Raw genomic sequence first — 27499 nt, 5'->3', positions numbered from 1 at the left:
TGGGCGACCTAAGTGATGGCCTGGCCTTCTGTACCTCTCTAACATGAGCATTTAACTGTACTCTAGATATTACTAATTATTGCTTTACCTATAACCTAAGTTTTAATATGTTGTGTATTCCCATTCCAAAATACTTTGTAATATTTAAATTTATAGTTTCTATTTATTCCTTGACTCAAAAACTTATTTAGAACTATGCTGTTTAAATTCTAAATTATTTCCTTGGTACTTTAATTACCCATAATTCTCATTTTAATTACCAAATTAAAATTCTGATTAAGTCTAATGTGGCTACAGAACATTCTCTGAAATATATTATTCTTTAGGAATTGATTTAAACAATTTATGGCCAAAGACATGAAACATATTAATGAACATCCCATGAGCACTTCAAGGAAATACACATTTTACTACAGTGCTGGGTCTTCAAATTGTTAATTAGATCATATTGATCAGTTTGTTGTTCAGATTTTCTCATAATAATTTGTTTCCTGAAATTTGATTATAATTTGTTTAGGTTTTGTTTCTCTGTTTTCATCTCATTTCAGGTTTTACATAATATTTCTTAGTGCTGTGCAATGATCTTTCGTTAATATATGGAGAAACTTTGATAATTATTTCTTCAAATATATTTTTTCTGATCATGCTTTCTTTTTCCTTATGGGACAAAACTTACCTATATGTTAAGCTACTAGATACTTGCATGGATATACAGATCCATTCTGTTCATCAATTTGAAAATTCTTTTTGTGTCTTTCAGTTCCTTGATACTGTATCTTCTTTCGTAGTGTCTGATATGCTGTTAGCACACTCAGGGTTTTTTGATTCTTTTGCTTCAAATATTGTAGTTTTCTGTTTTTAAATTTTAATTGATATTTTTAGATTCAGTGTGATTTGTAGATACAATTCTAAGAACATAATGATATCCCCTTCCTCCCTGCATCCCTCCAGCCTCCTCTCCCCTTCCCAAACTCTTTCTTTCTCCCATTCCTTTTTTGGCTTTGAGATAAGATATTTAAAATTATATTACAGTAACATGGCTTAATATTTCACCAATAGCTTTGTTTTTAATTTTATTTATTTGAGAGATAGAATTATAAACAGAGAGAGGAAGAGACAGAGAGAAAGGTCTTCTGTCCACTGGTTCGCTTCTCAAATTACCACAAAAGCAAGAGCTCAGGCAATCCAAAGCCAGGAGCCAGGAGCTTCCTCCAGTTCTCCCATGGAAGAGCAGGGGCCCAGGTTCTTGGGCCATCTTCTATTGCTTCCCCAGGCCATTAGCAGAGAGCTTTGATATGAAGAGGAGCAGCCGGGACACAAAAAGGTGCCCAGATGGGATGCTGGTGGATGCTAAGGTGGGGAGGCTAGGCCTACTACACCACAGTGCCTGCCCCCAGCAGTTTTGTTTTCAGGAATAATCCCTGTATTATTTTGATACATCCTCTCCTTGTTTTAGTTAATATTTTCAAGGGGCATTTCAAAAGACATGGGAAAATTGCATAAAGACAGGTTTACTGGGGTCAGTGCTGTGGTGTAGTAAGTTAAGCCTTCGCCTGCAAAGCCAGCATCCCAAGTGGGTGCCAGTTCGAGCCCCAGCTGCTTTGCTTCTGATCCAGCTCCCTGATGATGTGCCTGGGCTAGCAGAGAAGGACAGCCCAAGTGTTTGTGATCCTGCACCCATGTGTGAGACCCAGAAGAAGCTCCTGGCTCTGGCCTGCCCTGGCCCTGACCCTTGCGGACTTTTGGGGAGTGATCAGTAGATGGAAAAACCTCTCTCTCTGTCTGGCCCTCTCTGTCTATAACTCTGTCTCTCAAATAAATAAATAAATTGTTCTCCCTGATAGGTGACAACTAACTGAGCACCAAACACTTTATCCTTCTTAGTATTTTTTTTTTTGGTTTGTTCTATTTAATACTTCTGGTTGAATACTGTAATCAATACACAATTATTCTTAAGTGCTGAATCTTAACTGAAAAGTGATCGCTGTTAAATATAAGAGTGGGAATAAGAGAGGGAAGAGATGTGCAATTTGGGACATGCTCAAGCTGACTTACCTCAACCAGTAGAGTTAGAAACATACCAGGGGATTCCAATTCAATCTCATCAAGGTGGCAGGTACCAATGCCATCTCACTAGTCCCAGTGATCAATTTTAGTTCACAACTGATCATAATGATAGGATTAAGAACCAAAGGGATCACAAAAACAAGACTAGTGTCTGCAAATACTAGCTGATAGAATAAAAAAGGGAGAGAATGATCCAACATGGGAATGTGAGATACAAAGCAGACCCATAGAATGGCAGATGTCCTAAACAGCACTCTGGCCTCAGAATCAGCCCTTAAGGCATGCGGATTCGGCTGAAAAGCCCATGAGACTAATTCGGGCATGGAAAGCCAAGACACTCTGGGAAAAAAAAAAAAAAAAAAAAACCCTAAATGAAAGATCTCTGCAAGTGAGATCCCAGTGGAAAGAATGGGTCATCAAAGAAGGAGGTACCTTTCTCTGAAGGGAGGAGAGAACTTCCATTTTGACCATGGCCTTGTCTAAATATGATCAGAGTCAGTGAACTCAGGGGGCTTCCATAGCCTTGGCAGCTCATGACAAGAGCCTAGGGTGATTACTGAGGCCATAAACAAGAGTGTCAATTTGTTAAGTCAACAACAGGAGTCACTGTGCACTTACTCCTCATGTAGGATCTTTGTCCTTAGTGTGCTGTACATTGAGATTTAATGCTATAACTAGTACTCAAACAGTATTTTTCACTTTATGTGTCTGTGTGGGAGCAAACTGTTGAAATCTTTACTTAATGTATGCTAAACTGATCTTCTGTATATAAAGAGAAACGAAAATGAATCTTGATGTGAATGGAAGGGGAGAGGGAGTGGGAAAGGGGAGGGTTGCGGGTGGGAGGGACGTTATGGGGGGAAGCCATTGTAATCCATAAGCTGTACTTTGGAAATTTATATTCATTAAATAAAAGTTAAAAAATATTTTAAAATAAGTTTATTTTGGTACAAAAAAAGGAAATCCATGCAGATTTCATAATATCCATATTTCATGGACTTTTCAAAGACCCCTCATACAGCTCTTAACTGACAATATACATTCTGCTTTTTAAAACGCTAAATACATAGTTCTTTGTAGTTTTAATTTCTTGTCTTCTAAGCCAATACCTGGGTCACTGCAGGGTCAATTTATAATGCGTTCTTTTATTAAATGTCATAGTCCCTGATACTTTGCACATATAATATTTTTTTGTTAATTCCATGCTTGTTATTTTGCAGTATACACTATAATTACATTTTCTTACTTTAAAGAGCATTGCATTTGATTTAGGAGACAGTTTCACTAGTCGATGATCCTACAGTTAATTTCTTTTTTTCTTTTTCTTTTTCTTTTTTTTTTTTTTTTTTGACAGGCAGAGTGGACAGTGAGAGAGAGAGACAGAGAGAAAGGTCTTCCTTTGCCATTGGTTCACCCTCCAATGACCGCTGCAGCCGGCACACCACGCTGATCCGATGGCAGCATCCAGGTACTTATCCTGGTCTCCCATGGGGTGCATGGCCCAAGCACTTGGGCCATCCTCCACTGCACTCCCTGGCCACAGCAGAGAGCTGGCCTGGTAGAGGAGCAACCGGGACAGAATCTGGCACCCCGACCGGGACTAGAACCCGGTTTGCCGGGGCCGCAAGGCGGAGAATTAGCTTATTGAGCCGCGGCACTGGCGATCCTACAGTTAATTTCAAAGTTCATTTTCTGCTTTGCTAGGACAAACATATTTTGGCTTTTTTTTTTTTTACTCCCAAAATTTGGCAAAGACTGTTGGACAGGAGCTAGCAAAATAAAACTACAAGCCAAATGGACTGCTTTGAGTTTATTTTATTTTGTTTTCAAGGTCTTCTGGGTTTTGCCTTTTGCAAATACCTATACCTATTTGTTTATGTAATGTGTGCGACTTCTTTTACACTAGGATTGCAAAGTTGAGTAGTAATATTTATTACTTGTCCCTTTATAAAAACTTGCCCCTTTATAAAATAAAAAAAATTCTATCAACTGTCATTTAGGGCACAGTCTTTACCCCTAAAATGAAAACCTTTACTTTCTGAATTGAATGCATAGCATCTCAAAGAGTTATCTCTACTCTGTTTAGTTTGGAAGTCTGGAATCTCCAGTAGAACAATCCATAGATGTTTATTTAGCACATAACCCTGTAGCAACAGCTATTTTTCAAAGTTTCATGGTATCTCACTTTGGTCATGCACAGTACTGCTCACAGCAAATCTTTAAGAACAACACAGAGAGGTTAGTGTTTTGTTCCTCTGCAGCTCACATTTCCAGTATAAAACTCCACAAATTCTAGCCAATTTAGAATCCTGAAATTTTGATCTCTGCTTAGCTCACTAAGAGAACTGTTCTCCACTCAGCTTTGAGATGAAAGGACAGGCTTCTGCCTTCCCTTTTTCTCAAGAACCTCACAAAGCCTGGAAATGTCCTCTGTTGTGGTCTGCTCAGTGCAGTTCTATATCATAAAAATAAACCTAGCACAATTACCCCATTATGTCTGGAAGTGCAGCCAGTAACAGTAATTCAATACTACTTTATGATGTTGAAAAGTGATAAACGTCTCTGACAACTAATTAGTGAAATTTTTCAGCATGTTGTAGATAAATTGTGTCCCTAGTTACCAATGTGTGAAACTGCTGGACAATCTGTCAAATGAAGAGTCAAATTTTGAATTCAGTCTACAACTAAACTAAACTAACTACACAAAGTAGCATAGTAGCTCAGACATATCTCCTCTAAAAGCTATGTCTTGATCATTATATGTTGGAAAGATGCATGCATGAACCTTAATTAATTCAAGATGTTAAGTCTGACATTTCTAATGAGATGTTTATATTAATAACAACTTTAAATATGATGAATGTCAACATTAACCACTAATAATTACACACAAAAATGAAGCATTGTTAATTTCCTGAAGAATTGATAACATGGAAAATTACAGCTAATGGAACTAGTCGCACAAATTAATTCTAGATTAAAACGACAGAACAGTGTGTATTTTACATTACGAAGACCACATTTTCAACTGAATAAACTCATTCTTCAGTGTGAGATCACTATAATTAGCCAAGTTTTCCCAATATCCCTGAATCTCAATTAAGCACATTGTATCTATAATTATCTTATTGAATTAGCCTTTGATGCTTCTGGGTGTTATAATCTTTAAAATGTCAAAATACAAAAATGAATAGTATCTATATTTTAATAATCATTCAAGAGTATTGTAAGTTTTAAGAATTATTAGTTGATAAGATTTTCTAGGCCATTTAATAACTAATCTGAATGTTTAAAAATTTTGTACAATTATTTCTGAACGTAAATATTACCAAACTGAAAGATAATTAGTGAATATTATTCAAACATTTTTGGTAAGATGTTAGGAAGGCTATTTATTTGTTTACTTATTAGATGATATGTTTCCATGATTTAGAAACAAACTAAAATCTGATAGGAAGCAGTTGTTTATTATATTATTAAAGAAGTTAAATAAATAATATACCAATGACTAACTACTTACCATTAAACAATCAAAATTTCAGTGTTTTTATTTCAGTGATTTTCATTTATATTTACATTTTTCTCCTTAATATGCAATATAGGAAAAATCACATAAGTCATAATCATATTTTATATACACACACCAGATAGCATATGCCTCCTTGGTAATTTGAAAGTAACTGTGGTACCAATTATAGACAAAAGTAAGAAGATCTACTATGTGAAAGCTAAAAGTTTACTTCCTGACGTTCTACACAAATCACATAGCCAAACTCTTCCAAAGCTTTATATAGCACTAGCTTGCAAAAAGACTTGTCAGATTTGACCTCCTAGAGTAGCTTACAAAAACAAACAAAAGAAAACCAATAAAATAAAAAAAAAATTGTATGGAATCAATAACAATGAGTCAAACATTTAAGTTAGAATGGTAGCACTGGTTTTAGAGTCTCAGTCATGGACTATAAGTACTTTCTATCAAAATGAAAAACTAATAAAATACATTATAGAAAAATAATTTTTAAATTTTTGTTTATCCATCTTGTCAGGTTAGTAATAAAAAATGGTGTGTCTATGGTCACCTAACATGTAAGAAGTATCCATCTCCTTGTATAATGTTTTTTAATCAAAGATGCAAAAGAAAGGAGAGAGAGAGAGAGAGAGAGAGCGCACAAGTGAGAGATGCAGTGAAAGCTCCCATCTGCCATGTCATTGCTTAAAAGCCCTCAACAGCCAGGACTGGGCTTGCCAAAGCCAGAAAATAAAAACTCAATCAAGATCACCCCCATGGGTAGCAGGGACTCAACCACTGGATCCATCACTACTGTCCCCCAGGGTCTGCATTGTCAGGAAGCTGGAATCAGGACCCTGAACTGGGAATCAAACCAAAGCATTCCAATATGGGATGCAGGAGTCTCAACCATTAGGCCAAATACCCGTCCATATTGAATAGAAATGTAGTTAACTGAAAGGTACTTTTTTGCCTCAGGGTATTGACCCTTTCTGAAAATTTTTCAATTGTAAATCTAAATTTAAATTATATGTTGTTTCCTTATTTTGCTGATTACTGATAGAAGCAAGCTACATGTCTGTCTATAAAACATATAAAAATTGGACATATTTCCATTACTTAATATACACCAATTATATTCATGACAGAGCTTAAAAAGAGCACTCAGGGAGAAAAACATGCAATAAAATTCTAAGTAAAACTCTAATTATAATAAAACCTTGTAGAAGAAAGCAAGAGAAACAGAATACTTGAACTACCCATATCTTACACTATTTAAGAAATATCAAGTGAGATGAACAGCAGAAAGATGGTGGAATAAGGCCTCCCAGAACACATCCTTCCTGCAGAAATATCAATTTGCATAACTAGCCACACTAAAAAATACCTTCACAAGAGCTAAGGAAACCCAATGAGAGATTACAGCACCTGGATGATAGCACCTGTATGAAAAGATAAATTGATGTGGAGGAAGACTGTTTTATGTTACACACATCACTGCTTCCCCAACCACAGGCAGTAAAAAATGGAGAGATAACCTCTTTTTGAGCGCAAGCAAAGGAAAGTGGGGATTGGATCACCCTTGGGTCCCAGCACTGAGCCAACACTTGAAATCCTAGTCCTCAGGCACATAGCCTTAGTATGACCCAGCCTTCAGGTTCACCTCTGTAGACATAGAGTCCAGGCCTGCTCAGCACCAACTTGTCCCTGTAGACTTAATCTCCAGGCCTTGTTGAATATTCAGACAACCTCGGAAACTGACCCAAGCTCAGGCTGAACTCAGTGCCTGGACTGAAACTTTAGTAAGACACAAAGATAGGAACCATGAACACAATTTCTGGAGTGTCCTGTGCCCGGATACCCCAAGAATTCCCACCCATAAAGTGAAGCCCCACACTCCAGCAGACCCAAGGTCCAGAGTTACCCATATAAATCCTACCTCTGAGCCAAGCCCCTGGACCCAGAATGAAGGGCAGGACCTTACACACAGACTCCAATGGTCCAACAGGCCCAGGTTCCAAACTAGGTCCCAAAGTCCCAGACTATAGGACAGCCCCATTGCTTCAGAAAGTAGACCATCATCAGTGGCCTCAGGATCCAGACCTACCCCCATAGACCTATACATCATCCTTACTGCAGGCTACCGGGCTTGTCTCACGTTCTAGGACAGTCTCTATTGCCCCCAAGATCCAGTGGATCAAGATCCAGGTTTGTATTGAATATTCAACATTTTGGCTTGTACCAGTCATTCATCTTGTCAGGATGACTTCCATGGATAATGTAGGACTACCAATGCAGTCACAGTTTCAAGAACTGGCTCCAGAGATTCAGTTTCCAGGCCCAACCAAGTACCAGGCAATCCTATGATAGGTTTAAACAGAGCATTAAGACATTGTAGAGTCATCACTCAGCAGCCAGGAATGGATGGGGCCAGATATTATTATCTCCACAGTTAATATCAGATTTACAATTACCTCATGGACTCGGACTCTGGGCCCATCCTGGAACTGGCTCACTCCAGCAGCAAAAGTTAAAGGTTTACTCCAGTGTCAGGTCTATTCCTGTGTACCTAAGCTTCTAGCCCACACTCATGGATTCAAGTTCCAGGCCTGTCCTTTCACACCCAATCAACAAGTCCACTCAAGTGAATACAGGCTAGAGACACACCTATAGAGACACAGTTGCCTGGTCCACCTACATCTCACCCAGCAGACAGCAAGCTAGCTGGCAGAGGGCTTCAACAGCAAGGCTACCAATAGACCACACAAGGTGGCCTATTCAGAATCTCTAGGTGGGTTGACTGGAGACGGGCTTTCCCAGGAAAAATCATTCTGGGATGAACAGATCAGCCTTTATTTCTTCAAATGTATGCATAGCAACTTAAGGCAAAAAGAAACACGAATCTCAAACACAATAGGAATGACATTATCAAGATGGCAGAATTCTGTGGCTCTCCTCCCAACTATCAGAAATCCAGCTAGGAGTTATCCATAGGAAAGACTGCTTTCAGACAAAACCAGACACATTCAGAGTAGTAAGGAAATGAACAGAAATTTTTTCAAACGATGAAATACAGACAGCCAACAGACACACAGAAAAATGATCAGGATCACTAGCCATCAAGGAAATGCAAATCAAAAGCAAAATAAGAAATCACCTCACTCCAATTAGAATGGCTATTATCCAAAAAATAACAAATGCTCGTGATGTTGTAGAGAAAAGGTACCCTAATAAACTGTTGGTATGAATGAAAATTGCTACAACAGTCATAGAAGACTGAATGGAGATTGCTCAGAAAATGAAAAATATATCTATAATATATGCCAGCTATCCCACTTCTGAGAATATATCCAAAGAAAATGAAATAACCATATAAAAGAAATAACTCTACTTCCATGTTCATAATCAGCTTAATTCAAAATAGCAAAAATATTAAATCAACTCATATTTACATCAATAGATGATCAAAGAAAATGTGATATATGTTATGATGGGGTATTAATTAGCCATAAAAAAATAAAGGAATCCTGACATTTGCATCAAAAATGGATGGAACTGGAAATCATTATGTTAAATGAAATAAATCTGATCCAGAAAGAGAAAATCACATGTTTTCTCTTATATGTGAAAGTCAATATACATATTATGAAAATTTTGTGGATATTGGCCGGCGCCGCGGCTCAATAGGCTAATCCTCTGCCTTGCGGCGCCGGCACACGGGGTTCTAGTCCCGTCTGGGGCGCCGGATTCTGTCCCAGTTGCTCCTCTACCAGGCCAGCTCTCTGCTGTGGCCAGGGAGTGCAGTGGAGGATGGCCCAAGTCCTTGGGCCCTGCACCCCATGGGAGACCATGATAAGCACCTGGCTCCTGCCATCGGATCAGCGTGGTGCGCTGGCCGCAGCGCGCTGGCCACGGCGGCCATTGGAGGGTGAACCAACGGCAAAGGAAGACTTTTCTCTCTGTCTGTCTCTCTCACTGTCCACTCTGCCTGTCCAAAAAAAAAAAAAAATTGTGCATATCATGTAATTTGGTATTTAGAAATAAATATTGCTTCACTGAATCATGCTATGTAAATAGCAATACATTCTTCCTCCCCCATGTTAAAATGAGTGGAAAGTAGATGATCAGCTTCCCCATTATTCTGACATCCTTTTCAGGGGGTTCATTCTTATGTTAAAAAAAACATTTGGAGGCCAGCACTGAGGCTCACTAGGCTAATCCTCTGCCTGTGGCGCTGGCACACTGGGTTCTAGTCCAGGTTGGGGCGCTGGTTCTGTCCTGGTTGCTCCTCTTCCAGTCCAGCTCTCTGCTGGGGCCCAGGAGTGCAGTGGAGGATGGCCCAAGTGCTTGGGCCCTACATCTGCATGGGAGACCAGGAGGAAGCACCTGGCTCCTGGCTTCGGATCCGGATCGGCGCAGTGCGCCGGCCATAGCGGCGATTTGAGGGCTGAACAAACAGAAGGAAGACCTTTCTCTCTATCTCTCTCTTTCTCACTGTCTAACTCTGCATGGGGGGGAGGGGCAACATTTGGAGTACTGGAAGGGCTAGTTATATGGGGTAAGTTGGAGACAAAGAAGCAGAGTTCACAACTACCAGCACACAGATCTTGGCTATTGCTCTGTATTCTAGACAATGGAAGTGTCACAACAGAAAGAATAGCCAATTGCATTATTTTTCAGGAAACATCATCTACAAGACCACTAGTCTTGAACTCCTATCCAACTTCCTCAGAAAACACTAAGGCTTGGTTACTTCTCCCCATGGCCAGGAGGCAACTTCAGGTCAGCAATTACTTGTGAGGGAAATATCTGTCTCTAACCAACTCCAGGGGCCAAGATGGGAACCAACTAAACCCCAGTTCTATCATTAAGCTTTACACAGGGCATAAGGCAACTGCAGGTCAGAGGTTAACTGTGGAGATAATAGCTGGCCCCATGCAACCCTGGCTGCTGAGTGATGATTTACCATGCATTGATGTTCACTTAATTCTACCCTAGGTTGGGAGACAAGGTCAAGTACATACCATGCATATCTGTCCCCTTCCACTCCACATCACTAGAAAACATCTGCATGGATTTCTCCAATTCTCATAGCCTAGCATTCAACCATATCCAACACACATCGAAGACAACTTGCAATCCTGGCAAACCAGGGCTGATCACAGAGACCATCCAATACTCTCTTTGGACTACAGAGTACAATCAGCAGATCACAGGCAGGAATACATTCAATTAAGGAATTCAGCTCCAATGTCTGGCTAAGATCACTATTAGCTGGCTCATTCACAAGCCCAGGCTAGTTTACATTGTAAGAATTTATCACAGCCAGATATCTACAAAGTTCAGAAGAGATGGCTTTCCCATCAAATACACAAATTTCAATGGAAGGACACAGAATGAAGAAAAATAAATGTGGTACAACCAAAAGAAACTAATAAACCTCCAAAAATGGACTCAGAACCAAAATGGGGTTGGGGAATGCTGAAAATATTTCAAAATTAAATAGAGCTACTGGAATAGACTGTAAAGAAAATGCAGAGAGGTCACTTTTCAGTAAGGTCCTAGTGTCATAAGAATTGGCAAGAATCTATAAATTCTAGAGGGGATAAGTTGGTCAATTTTTTTTTTTTTTTTGACAAGCAGAGTGGATAGTGAGAGAGAGAGACAGAGAGAAAGGTCTTCCTTTTCCGTTGGTTCACCCCCCAAATGGCCGCTCTGGCAGCGCACTGCGGATGGTGCACCGTGCTGATCCGAAGTCAGGAGCCAGATGCTTTCTCCTGGTCTCCCATGCAGGTGCAGGGCCCAAGGACTTGGGCCATCCTCCACTGCACTCCTGGGCCACAGCAGAGAGCTGGACTGGAAGAGGGTCAACCAGGACAGAATCCGGCACCCCGACCGGGACTAGAACCCGGTGTGCTGGCGCCGCAGGGGAAAGATTAGTCTATTGAGCCGCGGTGCCGGCCCTGGTCAATCTTTTTAATTAATTAATTTTGAAAGGGAGAGTGACATGGCAGGGAGAGAGAGAGATATCTTCTACCCACTGGTTCACTCCCCAAATGTGTGAAGTAGCAGGCATTGGGCCAGGCTGTAGCTAGGATCCAGGAACTCCATTTGTGTATTCTACATGAGTGTCAGGAACCCAAGTACTTGGCCATCCTGTGCTGCCTTCCAGGTGCATTAGTAGAAAGCTGGATTGGAAGTGGAAGCAGTACTTAATCCCTGGCAAACATATGATTTGTGCCTACCAAGTGGTAGCTTTACCCACTGTACCACAATACCTGCCTCAGACTGGTCAATCTTAAATGCTCTTGGCACCATGTGCTGTATGAGTATTGTTGATAAACCCTGTGGCTACATCAGTGGTGGGCCTCTGGTGTAATACACACTGCCAGGAGCAGTTGCTTCAGTGACATCTGAAGATTTAATCGCTAAGAAAGTGAAAGACTTACGTAAAAACTAGTCCTGCAGACACAATGATCCATTTCTAATGTTCCAAACAAGATTTCAACTTTGAGTCAACAATGTGAGAATAACATGTCATGGATTAAAATGATAAAAAACACAACAAGAAACATCAACATTTCCTAGAAAATAACCTTCAAAGTAGCCAATCCATGTGAGAGCAGAAGTGTGTAAAATTATTCAACCAATCAAGCTATCAGAAAATTAAGGTGACAGCTTTTTAAAAAAAAAAATTACACTATGATTTACTACTCAAAATATGATGAATGCATACAGTGACTGGAAAAAAATACCTCCACCTAGTAATTATAGAAGTAATTTGCACATTTCTTTTTCTCTATTCAGAAAAGGTACATTTTATATTTCATCCCACCTGCATTCAACACCTGCATAAGTCTCTTCAGCAGTTATTTAGTTGTATTTAAAAGACAAATAGAGCATATAATTATTACTTTAAAAATAATTTGCACTAACATTTGAATTTGGATTTGAATTTTAACAATGCATTAAATAGAAGTTGAAGACAAAAACTTAACTTGTAGAATGTAGCTATCCCTGGCAGAGAGGAAGAAAGGTTCTTAGAAAACCGTGCATTGAGTGGGCAATTAATGGTTGGTGCTATGACAACTGAGCAGGAGAATTTCCAACAGCCAATTCTATGCCCTTTCTATCTCGCAAAATAAATTTAAACTATGTAGCTTGTTTTGAATTTGACAATGAAATAAAAGAAAGAAAAAATTTGACACAGTTGAAAGGGATTTAGAAAACACATAGGGTTAGATCTAATTTCAAGCAATGAGATCCATGTCAAGAAAAGTCAAAGGTGTTTTGCAAAGTCATACAACTAATCGTTGAAATAACAAAAACTAAACCACAGTTTCCTGATTCACATTTGAAAATATTCCCCAATAAAAACATCCATTTCAAAAAGTTTTTTTGATTTAAGTATTAATTATACCTATAGAAGGTAATGTGATCACGAATGTTGGGATTCTCTGGCAGATCCATTTAATGTAAATATCAATTCATATTTTCCCTTGTTTAAGCCATTTAAACAACCTCAACTACTTTCACTAAAAATTTCACTCATAATGACTTGTGTAGGGCCAAACTTCTGCCAGGACAATGGAGGAAGCAGATAAATGCATTCACAAGGGGAGAGCTCTTATAAAATTATTGCAAGGTGATGGTTTCCCAAGGGTTAATCATAAGCATGCCTTAATTTCCAAAGTAATTTATTCACATTTATAATACATAGCATTAGATGATATTTGACATATTTTACATCACTGATATTTTAAGAAATCTTTGTTATTTCAGTGTTACTTAACCTTCAATGAAATATGACATTCCTTTTTATTTATTACCATTGATTATTTTTAGGACTACAAAAGGAATGACATTTTTGAAGAAGAGTAAAACTCCACTCATTATCTAATGTCCCAAGCAGCATAACTAGCACATTTCCAATGATGGAAGCTATTGCATCTATCAGTATTCACCAGGGGTCTGCTTTCATCTCTCTAGAGCACTTTGGATTTCATCCTGCATCATAGCGATTTATTTTCATGTCTCACCCTACCATTTTTGACCTCCTTGAGGGCAGAGTGTGTATTTTAATTTATATATATATATGTATATATATATATATATATCCTAGCACCACTACAGTTTCATATGTAGGAGGTATGTCCTGTCAAATTAAGAATGAATGCTCTTAAAAAATCCGTGCATCAAACCACAAAGAATATCAAGATAAATCAACCTGTCACATATGCAATTTTAGGATAGTATTATCATTTCTATAACACTTAAGTTATATATGATGAGTCATGATGTAAAACTGGCTGTACTTTTGGAAACATTAATGGTTCATTTATCCATTAAATTCCAAATATTTATAAGAATAAAACTAAATAATAATAATAAAACTAAATTCAAACTTTAGAGAAACCAAAAGTATGATTATGGTTTGTGATTGCATTAAAATAGTCTGAATACACTAACAAGATAACTATATGATATTCCTAATTTTTTTTAATTTTAACTTAAGAATAAAAAGTAAAGCTTGAAGGAATTACACCGAATTAATAATTATTTATATTGTGACAATCTTGCACAATATTTTGGAATGATAATTTGGTACAATATGTTTGAATAATAATCTAGCAAAATCACAAACATTTTTGCATAATTTTTCTAATTTATATGTAAAATATAAGGCAAAAGTTACTATGAAATTTTTGAATGTTTTATTTGCAGGACTCTTTATCATAGTAATAAACTTTAAATGTATCCCTAACCCAGGAGTGTGAAATGTTTTGAAATTTAGGATACATCTAGAAAATGAAAACCAATTCCTGTATAGTTATTTAAAATATTTTTGTATAAGAATAGTTAATAACATAAAAAAGTTTAAAATTTAATATTGAAGTAAAACTCTGAAAGTATATGTTAAATATGATGATTCATAAATAAAAAACTAAATGCTAACACAGGTGAACTTTCCTGAGGAAATTATGATTTATGTTTCTTATCTGTATAATCTGCATTTTCTATACTATTTATATGTTTTAGGTTTTAAAATATGATTTTGATTTATTTGGTAAGAATATATTAACTTTGTATTCATTTATATTCATCCTACTATTAATTTGAATGACATTGTTAGTTAGCAAATTTATGAGATTTTATAATTCACAAAGTCTAATTAAGTAGAGATGCAACCCAAATAGTTGTATCAATGAAGATGATATAATAAGATAAAAATCTTTTTCCTGTTTAATGTCTCTTCATATGACCATTACTGTGGGGTTGATTTGTAACAGGTAATTTTAAAATATTTATATAAAGGGAAATATTTCATGTATTTAATATATACACTTTTAAGATTATAATAATACTTCCCACCCTACCTTTCCTCCCTTCCTTGTTCACACTCTTCCTACTTCTTTATTCATTTTCTTTTAATTTTTGCAATGACATATTTTTAATTTACTTTATAATCACAAGCCTAATCCTCCATTAAATAAAGATTTCAACAATCAGTAAGTGGAAAGACCATTGTTTTTCAAGAGTATAGACAAGGTCTATAAACAATAATCAAAATCTCAAAATGTTAATTTCACTCATATACAATACATTTTTGTATTCTGTATATTAGTTACTGCAAACCAGAGTAAACATATTGTATTTGTCTTTTGGAGAATGGCTTATTTCACTAAGCTTAACAGTCTCCAATTGCATACATTTTGTTGTGAAAGACAGAATTTCATTCTTTTTTACACTTGAGTAGTATTCCATTAGTATACCACAATTTCCTTATCTAGTCATCAGTTGATAGACATTTGTGTTTATTCCACATCTTATTTGTTGTGAATTGAGCTGCTATAAACATGAGGGTACGGATAACTCTTTCATATGTCGATATCATTTTCTTTTGGTACATTCCCAGGAGTGGGAGAACTAGATCATATGGTAGATCTATTTCAAATTTTTGAGGAACCTCCATTCTGTATTCCATAATGGTTGTACTGGTTTACATATTCACCAATAGTGTATTAGAATATCTTTTTCTACACATACTCACCAGCAGTTGTTATTTTTTGATTTAAGGATGATATTCATTCTAACTGGGGTGAGGTGAAATCTCACTGTGTTTTCATTCACATTTCCCTGAGGGCTAGTTATACTGAATATCTTTTCATGGATCTATTTATCATTTGTATTTCATTCCTTGAAAGATGCATGTCCACACCCTTAGTTCATTTCTTAAATGGATTGTTAGTTTTGTTGCTTTTGAGTTTGTTCAGCCTTTTATATATTCTGGATATTAGTCCTTTATCAGATGTGAACTTGCAAATATTTTCTGCCATTCTGTCAGTTACCTATTCACTTTGTCTCCTTTGCTGCGCAGGAGTTACTTAGCTTGATGTAATCCTATTAGTCTATTTTTGTCTTTATTTCTTGTGCTTCTGGGGTCTTACCCAAGCAGTCTTTGACTGCCAATGTCTTGCAGTGTTTTCCCTGTTTTCCTCTAGTAGCAGGTAAATATTTTCCTGGTGTCTAACTTCTTGCTTTAAACTCTTGGCTACCAGATGCTATTAGTGGAAGTCTGCAAGAATAAATGTAGGAGTAGCTGTGAAAAGGAAGAGTTACTACCAAAATATCAGGTTGAAAGAAGCTGTAAGAACAGACTGTATAGTTAATTTGTGCTTTATGTGTTTTTGAGTGTTTTAGGAAAGCTGTGGCTCTTGACATAAAAGATGCTCATTTCCATACCCACTAACTGTTGCTCAAGTCTCTCAAGCCTCCCAAAGAATCTGTTTTCATTCGTCACATTTTAGAGCTTCAGAAAGAGGCTACTCAGAAAATCCCTGCAATATTCTAAGACACATATACCCATTTGCCCCCTTGACGTTCTCTTTATTTATATTGCCTTGGATTCAAAAGTACAACAAAAATCATAAGTGGAGCCTGTAGTTGCTCAAAAGTCCAAATGTGCTTGAAAATTTGTGGGAATATATTATAGACACCAGATCCAAAATGACCTAAGTGTGTCAGCCATGGATTATGCCAGTTGTGTAATCTGGTGCAAGGAACTTGTCTACATTTTTATGTGAGTTTTTTAGCTTGGCACATAAGTGCCATATCCTTGGAAACTCCTCAGTTACAAGAAATGGATTATTTGATTCTCAAGTTATCTTTGGATATTAGGGGTACAAAAATAAACAAATTTCCACATTGAGATACACAATGATCAGCATAATCCATTGATGATACACTTAGGTAATATACATTAAAATATTTTTGAAAATTATTACTAGTTCTTAAATTGCAAGGTGTTTTTTTGTTTGTTTGTTTTGTTTTTTGTTTTTTTTTTTTTTTTGACAGGAAGAGCCGACAGTGAGAGAGAGAGAGACAGGGAGGAAGGTCTTCCTTTTTCTGTTGGTTCACCCCATAATGGCAGCTGCAACTGGCGCACCACACTGATCCAAAGCCAGGAGCCAGGTGCTTCCTCCTGATCTCCCATGAGGGTGCAGGGCCCAAGGACTTGGGCCATCCTCCACTGCACTCCTGGGCCACAGCAGAGAGCTGGACTGGAAGAGGGGCAACCGGGGCAGAATCCTGAGCCCTGACCAGAACTAGAACCCTGTGTGCGGGGGCCGCAGGCAGAGGATTAGCCTATTGAGCCACGGTGCCGGCCAGCAAAAGTTTTATCGATAATCAGGCTTACTCAACTCCAATTGTTACCATGCTAATGTACGTGATAGGTGTGTTGATGTAACCACCACTATTCACTACTATTATGGTATATTTTACACTATTCTAAAATCACTATACCATCAAAGCCTTCCAGGATTGTGCAACTAAAATATATATACTAAGAAATCACTTTGTCAATCTAAACTTAGTGAAACCAAGGCACTATGCTAGCTTATTTTCCATATAACATAACTGCCCTGCTAATGAAAAAAGTCATTCTGCTTGTTGTGGTACAAACCAAGAGTTAAACTTTACTGCATTCAAAGTGCCAGATATTTTAATTGTGGCTAAGCATATAGCACTGTCTACTACAAATGGTCATATCATAGTCACTATTAAAAGTAGACGGTGCTATATATTTATTTTCTGTGTGTCACAATAAGGATGTTAAATACTAGGCTGTTTTAGCTTAATATGGAATGCAATATACCTGAACTATACTGATATGTAGATATTTCTATTCCATGGTAATCTGTGGGGAGCAACTCGAACTAGACTGTTACTGGAATTAAGACTTATTCTATGCATCTGCTCTCCCACAATATGGCGCTGGGAGAGGAGTAAACAGCTTCTACCCAGCTGCCTCTCACCAACTTGAGTGATGACCTGCAGGAGCTGATCCTGCTCCTGATTGGAGGAGAGCAGCGTATTCGGTGTGTGGGAAGCAGAGTTGGGATTGGTGGAAGAGGACTATAAAGGAGGAGAGAGACAGCATGCACCAGGAACATCTATCTGAAGGAACACCTGTGCAGCCCCCGAGAGAGCCGGCCGGCGGTGTGCCGCTCCCCCGCGGAAGTGGGGAAAGTGGCAGGGGGAACCGCCCTTCCACGGAGGTGGAAGGGTCAGTAGCCAACCCGGGAAGAACCAGCAGCAAACCCGGGAAGGGCCGAGCAGACAAAAGGACAGCGCAGGGTCCTGTGTCGTTCCTCCGCGAAGAGGGGGAGCGACAGTAATCTATTATATATGGTATGTATTATATTATATGATAAATTATACTATAATAGAACTTCAAATTTCCAAATATTTATTTATATTAGTGATATGAGAGCGTGTTATATAAAAGAAAATACTCATCCTATATGAAGTGCTATTTAGTCACAATTGAGGAGAAAATATGGGCAGGCTGTGAACTAGGATAGAATCTCTGATCAAATTATTCTCATTAAACACGTGATTATCTTGCCTATAGAGAATTTCACTGATGCTTAAATAAAAATCACTGGCTACATGTGCATCCATTGCCATAACAAATGAGGCTCCAAAATCAATTGTCATATTTGGATATTAGCAACAACATAATCAACACCTGGACTTTGAATAATTCTTTGATTTTCCAAGTAATCAGACCAATTTGAGTGCAATCCTCTGCAACAGGAAATCTTAGGAATAATTCAATAAAGAAGAAACAAGCTCTGTATTTTCTCCACATATATGTTTCTTATGCAATAAACTAAAATCTATTAGTGTCCATTATTAAAGTGAATTAGTGTATTCAATAATGATGATTTTTTTTTCTGATTTCAGGTATCCTTGGGCTTTTGACTTGAAAATTTCAAAGTGTTGCTAATATATGCTTACTTTTTGGACAATGACTCATCCTATTCATGGAATCTAAAGGAAAAATATAACCTCATCAAAGAAAAAGTCAACATTCTCAGGAATAATATACCCAGCTTGCAATGACCTCCCTCACTGAATCAAACTCCTATAAATGGGGACAAGCCTAGAAAAATGACATCATAGAATAAACTAGTTTAGTAAAAAAAACTAATATCAACGCTCTCATTAACAGTTTTATTGAGGTGATGCTTTTGAGTGTGACAGCATGAAGGAAAAGCACAATCCAGTAATATAACATCCTATCATCGATCAGGAAAGTTCAATGGAGTAATACAGCTACTTGTCATATGAAATAATTATACATTGCTTACTGCTTTGCCAAGCGATTGCAATGACCATGTGTCATATTATTCTCCCCATGTGAAGGGATACAACTCCTAAAATGATTGGATATTGAAGGTTAAATTTTAGGGACAGTGCTGTGGCATAGCAGGCAAAGCCACCGACTGCAGTGCCAGCATGCCATATGGATGCCGGTTCAAGTTCCGGCTGCTTCACTTCTGATCCAGCACCCTGCTACAGCCTGCGAAATTAGTAGATGGTCCAAATGCTTGGGTTTCTGCACCCACATGGGAGACCTGGAAGAAGCTCCTGTCTTCTGGCTTCAGATCAGCTCAACTCTGGCTGTTGGAGTCATTTGGGAGTAAACCAGTGGATAGAAGACCTCTGTCTCTCTCTCTCTCTCTCTCTCTCTCTCACTCTCCCCCTCTCCTTCTGCCTCTCTGTAATTCTGCCTTTTAAATAAACAAATAAATCTGTTTAAAAAGGTTAAATTCACTTATCTCAGGTTTTTGTTATGAATTTATATGGTGGGATCATTGGGATATTCAAGACATAATGTCTGAGCACCTGGTATCCCAACTGCTGGCGTGAAACATCTCTCTTTTATTAAAAATGACCCTTCCAAAACTGATGCTGATATATAGATCAATATAGTTCACTATATTGAGATATATATAATATTAACCCATTATCCCCAGAATAGAAGACATTTTGGAATACCCAGAAGTTCTGTTCTAAGAATTCAGTCTTGGACCATCTTACTTCTCTAATGTTACAGCTGTCAACTAAATATAACTTCAAAAAACTTATCGCTCAAACACTCTGCTAAACATTCTAAATGCTCCCAAATGGCTCATTGATTGTTAATGGACCCTGGCATTTAAAATGTGCATAAAATTGCTCAATATTTTTTCTGCTTCTCAATTCAAGGAAATACTTTCCTCATATGCTTAATTTGAAGGGGGAAAGTAGTAAAAAATATAACCTCATCCCACCACAGCCATGAAGTACATTTAATTATGGTATTTATACTCATTAACACAGTTTTATTAGGGTGGTCTTTTTTTGGTAGATGAATATTTTTACTCTGTTTCATGGAAAAGGGGACAAATAGATAAAAATCCCTAGGATTGCAGATGAACAATCACCATCTAAACTTCTCCATATGTTTTAAAGTTTATTCATGATTTTTAAAAACTGAAGCTGAATGGATTTTTGCTTTAATTTTCTATTACACTTAACAACTGTGATTACTCTTTGTGCCAAAGCAGTGTTCATGGGTGACAAGGCAATATCTCGGACTGGAACTTACACACACACATACGCGGGTGCACAAACACACGATTCAAAAGTCTAAATTCATCTAGAAACATTAAAGTTTGCTTTATTTCCATCAAATCAGATACTTACAGAGTTTTAAGACTGTTGAAGAAAAACGCAGTTTTGTGTCTTTGGAGTAACCAATAGCCAAATATTCATATGAAGTTGGTTCTTGTTGCAAAAGAGCTTTCCCTAGGGTCAGCACAGTAGCATAGTCAGAAAATCTGAAGCCTGCAATGCTGACATCCCACATGGTGCCAGTTCGAGTCCTGGATACTCCACTTCCATATCTTCCATTTCCAGCTTTCTGCTAATGTACCTCGGAAAGCAGTGGAAGATTATACAGGTACATGGGCCTTGGCACCCATGTAGGAGACCCAGATGAAATTCCTGGCACCTGGCTTCAGTCTGGCCCAACCCAGGCCATTGTTGATATTTGGGGAATAAATCAGCAAATGAGATATCTCTCTCTCTCTCTCTCTCTCTCTCTTTCTCTCTCTTTCTTCACCTCTGCCTCTGCCTCTGCCTCTCCCTCTGTCATACTCTGCCTTTCAAATAAATAAATAAAAGTTTTTAAAAATAAAATCTTAATTTAATTTGAGGCCATTTGTAAGTAAACTAGTAAATAGAAGCGCAGGTGCTTTCTCTCTCACCCCTCCCCCTCTCTTCGTGTAACTCTGAATTTCAAATAAATAAATATTTTAAAAAATACATTAGAATTATATGATAAAGAAAATCTATTCTCTTGTGATCACTAATCCAATAATTCTAAATTATTATATTATCAATTTTAATCCGTCTTTGAATAATTTTAAGATTTTATTTATTTATTTGAAAGGCAGAAAGAGAGTGAGAAAGACAGAGAGATTGTCCATCCACTGGTTAACTCCTCAAACAGCAGCAAGAGCCAGGTCTGGCAGAGGCCAAAACCAGTAGACAGAAACTCCATCTTGGTCTCCCACACAGGCCGCAGGAACACAAATTCTTGCACCATCATCGGTTGCATCCTAGGTATATTATCAGGAAGCTAAATCATAAGCAGAGTCAGGACTCATTTCCAGACATTTAAAAATGGCATACTGGTGTTCTGTGAGGCAGCTAAACTCACAGTGCCACAATGCCCACCCTTCTCTCTCTATTTTTAAAGTGCATCCATCATAATGACAGAGTTTCTGCCGCATGTATTAAAAAATTTTAACAAAAGGAATTTTGTCAACTTATCATGAATGAATTAAGAATACATTCTATATTAATGTTAAAAACGGTTGATAGGTTCCATCATCTCCGAAATTTTAATAATGTTCAGAATTGGTAGTAAGTAGGACCTGATATAGTTGCCAGCATCATAAATATAGGAATAGCACTGGGATGCCTACTCTTGTGTAGCAAGACCAAGAAAAACTATAATGGTCCCATATAATCTTGGAGGAAATAAAGAAGTGAAAGTGAGATTCTGAAGGAAATCAAACATCTTATAAAAAACAAAAGTATCAACAGTAATCATTAACATATAAGAGTTCAACACGATTGCCAGATACACATATAACTAACAAAAATCGATAGTATAGCTATGTATCTACAATAAACACTTAGAAAATATAATAGAAAGCAGAATATACAATAAAATACACACTGAGATAATATGATTCTTTAAAGATTATAAAGAAATGCTAGTATAAATGCCAGGCTAATGGCTTCAACTACTTAGTATTGTAAGACTGCCAGTTTTTCTCAGCCTAATTTAGAATAGAACTCTAATTACACCTGGAGAAAGAGTTTAGGCAGCTTATTTTAATATATATCATATTATTCAACTTCCAGAATTTATATAGGTTGGAAAACTGAACATTTCCCCCTTTCTTCCTAGAAATTATTCTCAAAATATATAAAGATAGGAACCATAAAAATTCAACTTATTTTTTGATAAAACTATACTTTATTATGGAGAGCCAAGAGCAATAGCATGCATTCAAAATATGTTTACAAGAAATTGGAGAGAAATTGAGAACAGATTCCAGATGGAGCATATATATCACAAATTACAATATCTGAGGAGGAAACATGACCTAAGGGCAAAAAGAGAAGCAAGGTATAAGAAAGTATAAAGTGAGCAGGTCATTGGCAGAGAATGTTGGCAGGAGCCCTTTCTACCCAGTGGAAGATTATTCTAAAAGCCATACAAATAAGCCAGATTTTCAGAAAGCAGTGTGTGTTTGTGGTTACTGAAAATAAGAAAAAACAATTGCCATTGTAAAAACAGACTATCCAAAAACAGTTAATTTATCAATCCTTAACAGCAAGAGGATCTAGTAAACACAGGATCAGAGAAAACAAATTCTTCCTTTGGAAATAAAGAAGGAAAGAACTAACACAGTACCTGCAAAAACTTAAGAGTACAAGGAAAAGGATGTAAAGTGTTAGGAAGATGAATTTCCTCCTGAAGAAAAAATTATCAGAGAAGTTGCTATGCTGGGTGCATGTGTGCAGTTGTATATATTATTACAGACAAAAGAAACACAAAATACATGTAAAAGATACACTGTAATGACCCTACCAAGACTTCCTTGATGAATGAAGGAGTCATTTCTACAGGAAGTGCTGTCATTGTCAGGAAATATCCTTTATCTGTGAACCCCTTTGGAAATTGCCTCAGTCAAAAAATAACTAAATTGCTCAAAGTCATAGCTGTTGCAGAAGAGCCTACACTCCATTACTATTCAAATTACGAATATAGAGGCACCACCTTTATGTCCCAACTCAGGGAAGATGTGAAAGCATCTCAAAGCTTCAGCAGTCTTCATCCAGCAACGTATGCCCTTCCTTTGGACTGTCCACTAACTCTTTTTTCCTGCCCAAACCTGCTTCTGTCATTCCTCTCCTATATGTATCAAAATGAAATCCTCTTTTTCATCATCTACTCCAAGACAGATTCCAATTTTGGCAAATGTAGCTAGAAAGTAGTAATGAAAAAGAGCAGATGTTAATATTGGATTTTATGTGCATTGTCCACCCTCCAGTTGGCAATGGGAATCCCATCACCTGTGTTAGAAGAGTTACAGATAATTTCCGGCATAAGACATTGGAATGACTTTCAGAATGTTCACCAATATGTACTAGGATGTTACATTCTTGGAAAGAAAGGTATTGGCTGGTACATTTTAGACAAGTGGTAGAAATAGTAAATAGAATTAAAATACAGAGATTAGATTTCTTGACAATGGCATGATATCTGCAATGTTTAATTATACAAGTATTTAAAAAGCACTTCTTAGCATGTTAATGGAGACTCATTGAAATAGCACTCTTGACATGGAATACAACGGGTAATATGGGAATTACTACTTATTGAACTTGGTTTTCTAACTCATTAGGCCATGACATTGAGGAAGACCAGAAGAGCTACATCATGATGTGGAAATGTGCATCCAGAATCCAACAGTAACAGGACTGGAGAACACAAGCAAGCCACGTGAGTAACTAGCCTGGATATCATTGACACTGGAAAATATTGCATAGAAGGTTCCCATTCAGTGCCCTCTTGTGGATTCTTGGGAACATCACTAATGGACAGATAACAGAGGAGGAATCTCTAAATTTCTCACGAATAATCAGCTCAGTATGTGGGTTATGACTGCACTACAGCCCCCTGAGATGTACCCAGTAGAGATACTGCTGAAGCATTCTATTCACCGAGAGCAGAGATTAGTACAGTGTACCTGAATATCAACTTTGAATGGGAAGAGGACTGGTTGAGGCTTAGGATATAAACTTCTGAGTGACAGTGTAGTGAATTTTTGTTCACTTAAGTGATGATCCAGAAGGAAGAAGAATAAAAGATTTTGATAATAGAGGACTGAATTTGAGGCAAGAATTGAACCTGTGGGAATAAAACAATGTGTGGTGATTTTCATCATAGAACTGATATACAACCTTCAGGCAACACTGCTCGGCCAATAGACTTCAGTGACCACAAGGTGACATAATATATACATGAATGAAGTAATAAACATGATGACATGGATAGAGGTGATTCAAAGGATCACTTACAGTGTTTCTGAATTGTTGCAACCAAATGTCTTATTTGCCAACAACAAAAATCAATGCTAAACCCAATACCTCACCACCCATGGAGAATCAATTTGGATAATTGGTAGTAAATTGATTACACTGGAGTTCTGGTATACTAAAAAGAGAAACAAATACTTTGTCATGAAAATACACATGTTCTAGACATAGTATTTCCTTTCATGCTTAAGACCTAAGCCAACGACACTACCAAAGGGCCTAAAGGGAGTTTAATACATGGACTCATGATGCCAAACAAAATCACTTTATATTAACAGACATACATTACAGCAAAAAAAAAAAAAAAAAGAAGCATTAGTTCATAACCTTCAGATTCACCATTAAATTATATATAATACTAGAGAAAACCTTCTAATCAAGTAAAATATTAATACAGCCTATTGAATGCACAGAGAAGTTTTCTTAGGTCCCAACAGCGCTCTGTAACTTGGTAAGCATGGGAGTAACATGGGTATGTTCACTATGCGAAAATATACCCAGGTGCACTTTCGAGTTTTCAGTACTTTCCTTTTTATGTGTTACACTTAAAAGTAAAATTGTTCAAAAGAAGGGTGAGGATTGTAAATTTGAATATCAAACAGAGTGAATTTTAGGTCAGGAAGTATTAAACAGAGAAAGCAGAATATTTTCATACTATTAAACATTCAATTCATAATTCTGAGACACACATACATACAGGGATCTCCAAAAGGTTCATAGTAAATCTGCATTATGAAATAAAAGCATGGATTTCAAAACATTTGCACCAAAACAAACATCTTAATTTCACGTAAGTTCACTTTTATATGGAAAGAGACACAAAGACAAGACAGACTGGGAGAATTTCTCCCCACCTACTGGGGAGAAAATTAACATAATGTAGGCAAAAAGAAAATTTCCTATTTACCACAGTCCTTCTTAGAATCCCTCTTTTGTAGGAGGGGTCAGACTATGCTCCCAGAAAGAGTAGCCATACAGAGAACTGCAAAAAATCTTTTAGTCATTTTCTTTGTACAGACTTACCAAAGTGAATGAACTTTTATTGGAAATACTTTCTTTCATTAGATATTTTTTAAATTTTATTTTACATGTCTAAATTTTTTTTGTGTGTCAAATAACCAAAAATAAATAAATAAATAAAAAGATCTTTCTCCAAAACCTCTTCCCTATCAGTGTTGCTGTAATCCCAGCAGGTAACAACTGCTGTTAAATTGTGTTGAAAATAATAGAGATTGTCATATCCTTTATATGGAATCTGCTTTGTGCATATGGCATTATTCTACAAGTCAATTTGTACATTTTTGCCTGTTTCAAATAGAAGTGTAACTTGGATATGTTTTCTCAAAATGAAGTGTGAGGGAAATAGACATGAAGGTTGGGAGAAATCAGCAAAACATTGAAAATATTGCAAAACCCAAGAAACTGCCAGCCAGCCATGTCAGCCATGACAAGTGAGAAAAAAGATAAAATGGTAATTGAAGACTGGGATAACAAAGGCACAAAAGAAAATATCATAAATTTTAACAGTGGGTATGCTTACATCACATACAACTCCAGCTCTGATATGGAAACATTTTAGGGGAGAAATTTTGTGACAACAGTTGACCAGTGATTCTATTTCTGCCACCTGTCAGGACAATCTTAATTTCTGGACAAATGTGACTTTTCTGGCTTTGTGTACTCAAAACACAGGATGGCTTTGTAGTTTGGGCATCTATGAACACAAATGGAAAGTGCATTCTGCAATGACTGCAGAAATGAAGAAACTTTTAAAATGATAGAATTTTGGAATTGAGATGTTGACATGAGAACTAGTTGAAGGAAAAAATATCCAGTGCTGTGCTAAGAAGACAGAGAATGTACCTTGCTAGCAGGCACATTCTTGGTGAATTCTTGTAGCCTTTTAATGTCTGCAGATAAGTTATATGTATAGGTTCAACACTGTCACCCTGTAAGTCCCTGACACATTCTTTTAGGACCAGTATTATACAAAGACCACTATTGCTATAAATGCTTTAAAAATAGCAGAACAGCAAGTTCACCATGGAAATCTGTATTTGTGGCCTTGGTGCCTGAATTCTTTTCATAATACAAAACCTTAATGGATAGAATAAAAATAGCAGTAAAAATGGAATGAAAATCTAAAGACAATCTCGTTCTTTAAATCTGGTAGACAAAAAGGAAAATGTCTTTTCACTGTGGAAATTTTAAAGATTCAATTCATTAGAAACGGATGGGGCTCTCTAGCATTCTCAGTGAAGCAAATATCATGAATAAATACACTCCCTTTTGCTTTAAGTAATATCAAAAACAAAATAAGAATGACAAACGAAATATGCTGTTTGTAGCTCTGTTAATAGATGGCAGCTAGACTTAGCCTCAATGCTGTAGGTGAAACCTCAATGCACACCAGACTTGAATCTAGACTCTGAAAAACTGACACTAGACAGATTGCAACTGGATGCCTGGGGAGGTATGGCAACTGCCCAGCACAGAATCTGAGCCTTGTGAAGTAGCACCAAAATAGATATGTCAGCTCAGAGGAGGGGGTCAGCTTGGTCTTCTCTCCTGCCCACAATGGCAAACATCAGGATAAAATAGGCCTAGAGAGAATAAGTTTGTTTGTAATGAGATATTGTACAGATACAAAGATTCTTGAATAACTTAGCAGGGTGAGTTCAATCTGAATGAATAACAAAGTTACATAGAAGGTTGCTGTCTCCTAGAAATACCATCTGAAAGTTCTAAATAGAATATATCATTGGTGATGAAGAAAAGAATGAAAAAAAAAAAAAAAAAAGGAAAGCCATGCAGATCATTGAATTGGTTCCAGGAATATCACCTTAAGAATCTTGCAGCCATTACCCCATAGAATTCTATACCTATCTGATTATCAATTAAAAATCAATT

At 37.1% G+C, this 27499-nt stretch overlaps 1 pseudogene; it reads right to left on the bottom strand.

Annotated features, from left to right (window-relative positions):
• LOC127486681 (ubiquitin carboxyl-terminal hydrolase 14 pseudogene) overlaps positions 1-20777 on the bottom strand; it is a 189114-nt pseudogene extending 168337 nt beyond the window's left edge.
• Between the last annotated feature and the right edge of the window lie 6722 nt (positions 20778-27499).

Source organism: Oryctolagus cuniculus, chromosome 3 (assembly GCF_051225735.1).
Source record: "Oryctolagus cuniculus isolate XC-2025 breed Fujian yellow rabbit chromosome 3, ASM5122573v1, whole genome shotgun sequence".
Taxonomy (NCBI): domain Eukaryota; kingdom Metazoa; phylum Chordata; class Mammalia; order Lagomorpha; family Leporidae; genus Oryctolagus; species Oryctolagus cuniculus.
The sequence above is the reverse complement of the archived record's forward strand: the minus strand, read 5'-3'. Positions and strand labels throughout refer to the sequence as shown.